Source organism: Bombyx mori, chromosome 22 (genome assembly GCF_030269925.1).
Source record: "Bombyx mori chromosome 22, ASM3026992v2".
Lineage (NCBI taxonomy): Eukaryota > Metazoa > Arthropoda > Insecta > Lepidoptera > Bombycidae > Bombyx > Bombyx mori.
Window position 1 is genome coordinate 5297537 of NC_085128.1, and position 2792 is coordinate 5300328.

At 34.9% G+C, this 2792-nt stretch overlaps 1 long non-coding RNA gene across 1 annotated transcript; it reads left to right on the forward strand.

Moving 5' to 3' along the window:
• The first annotated feature begins 1395 nt into the window (after nt 1-1395).
• Nucleotides 1396-2552, forward strand: LOC119630277 (uncharacterized). Its single transcript, XR_005246066.2, has 2 exons — nt 1396-1795; nt 2320-2552. It is a non-coding gene; the product is annotated as an uncharacterized LOC119630277 (long non-coding RNA).
• The last annotated feature ends 240 nt before the right edge of the window (nt 2553-2792 follow it).

Here is a 2792-nt window from a genome sequence, read left to right on the forward strand (position 1 = left end):
TCGTATCTTAAAGATAATAATATGTTAATATATAGGTAGAATGTATTAATAAAACTCTTATTAAGAATTTCTCTTGACAGAATTCAATTTCAATTCAATTATTTACGTATCTGTTTTACTGCAAAATAATGTAGCAGCAAAATTTAGGTTTTAATTAAATATTACTAGAAAGAGAAACGTGTTATTTATTTGACAGTTTCGTGTTAAAGAAAGAATTGTGTGATTTTGCACCAAAAAAACCTTTAACAAATGTAATGAAATTCATTTGCTAAATATTCTCGTTACTTGCAAGCGAAAGCTATATAAATTGGATTTGAAGACACAATACATTATCTTCAGTTGTGTTTCAGAAGAATTTAGAATTAAAAATAGGGCTATATTTTGCTAAGACAAATTTACCTTGAGTGCTCATATCATATATAATATATTATATTGCTTTGGACTCCTACGAACAACCAAAGGGCAAGTTAAAATTATGTTAAAATTGTGTGCCACGAATATCATAAACTGTTTTACTAATAGTAGAGCTTATTGCGAGCTCACCAATAGGTACCACAAACCTTCCTATTGCTGCCGCAAAGGAATCATTGAATCCTCTTTTAAGGATGCAATGGCATTTCCAATTTATTTATTAGCTGAAAAATCACATGTCAGTTACAACATTAATTTATGAAAAACAATTACTATAACAAAAAAAAACAATTAAATATTTTCTCAAATAGATTTAATCTTATATATATACATACTTATGCATTTATATACAGAATGTATGGACAGCTTATACAGAACAAACAGTACCTGAGATTTTAACCGAATATCTCAAAATCGTTAATTAGTTTCAATACTTTAACAACCAAAACATTTTTTTATTTTATTACAATTGTATAATTAAATAATAATAGAATTAATCTTGCTTCCTTGTTTTAGAGCGCATTGAAAGTCCTCCGGTAGGTAGTGTATGTAGGTAGAGAGTAGGCACTACTGTTTGTGGCCTGAAGCTGATCTTGCAATCCCATCTAGAGGTGGGATAGCAATTATATAATTAAATAGTCACTTCGACCTCATGTCTCAAAGCAGGTATTCACATTGTAACATCGCTGGCTTCTGGTAATGACTGAGCCGTGTAGTTAACACGTTCACTGCGGAACAGGCCCAAATCAGCCTGCCGCGGAATTTCACCTGGTGCGGACGAAGAAAACTATGTCCCTCTCGCTGGTGCGGAACGATTATCTCAGGTGTTTGTAAAGGTACGACAAAGACAAATATATATTTGAGATTGTGGTCAAAAGTATAGGTGTTCCCTATAAAAACATCACGGCAGGCCTTTATCGGCCTATCACGCACTGACGGTAAAAAATATCAACTCGGTGCGGGAGGAGGCCTAATGTGGCCCGCCGTCCCAACAGGCTGTTGGCGGCCCGATACCGCACAGAGCGCCCGCCTCGCCAGTTAGTGTTGGGCAAGCTATCGGAACTGACGTACGTCACGTTTTTTTTATTCCTTAAAATTAAAGGCACGATGTCAGGCAACAAAAGAAAGATAAATATTTTGGAAAATAAATTAATTTGCGGTGCAGATAGTGATAGTGACAGCAGTCAGGAGATATTTTCCTTGAAAATGAGAAGAAGGTTTCAAAGAAAGAATTTACAGAAGCATTAATACAATCAATTACTGGAAAAAATATATGCCCTGATAGTAAGTATAACGACGTGCAACATAACTGTAACCATCTTTAGACCTATGTTGAAGGTGATTCCTTCTGTTTCGTGTTGACGACGTTCTACCTCTGCAACAGGTAACTATTGTCATTATTTTTTACACATTACGAGTGCTTAGGTGGCTGTGCATGGTCTTCGAGCATGAGCTTTGGTTTGACTCCGTTTATTTTTCTGCGAGCAATGTATGGCGTTTATTGCACTACTCCTTGTATTAAGGTATGTTATGACACTCTGTTTACTTACTCAATAACACATGAGTTGTTGTTTCGGGTCAGAAGGCTGCATTTAACATGAAAATAACGCTTCAAGTCTACTATATAAGGCCCTGTATTATATGTACATATTTTGTTTTCACAAGCTTAACAAATAGAGTGGTCTGAAAATTGCCGAAAACAAAGTTGTATCACCTTATCTTGTAGCATGTTGTGTTTAATTTTACCCATCAAAGTGTGCACTTTGACAACGCATGGTGATGAGATTTGACTATTTCAAGACCTATGTTAACTTTTTCATTTTATTGGAGAATCTATTTAATACACAGAGAGCCCTGTAGTCAAATTCATAAGGTAAATGAATCACAGAATTTAAAAAATCATTTCAGGAAATCAAGTAACACCTACGGCCGATCATATCCTTGAGATGAGCCGTAAACGGCGAAATTGTGTGGGGTGCTATGAAAAACTGCGGGAAACCATGAAGAGTTCCGAGGTGAAAAGGAAAGTAAAAAAAATTAAAACATACTGCAGAATATGCAAGCAAAATCTTTGTGCGAAATGTTTTAAAGACAGCCATTAATAAATAATTAAATAAACAATTTTTATTTCTTTACTTTAATTCTGTTTTATTTTCGATATCCCCTTATTTTTGTCTTTCCCATCACTACTAAAAATACTTTCTAGTGCGATTCTGGTCGATATCGACCCGCCACTTTCCCTGGTTTATTTCTCATTTTCTGTTCGGCAGATCCCGGGGCGAATCAAATCTAAAGAAGTTGGGTTCAAGGTTTTTCCAACAGTCCAAAAACTGTTCACCTACATTATGTTTTCGCAAAGTTATAGCAATTTAATCTAACCT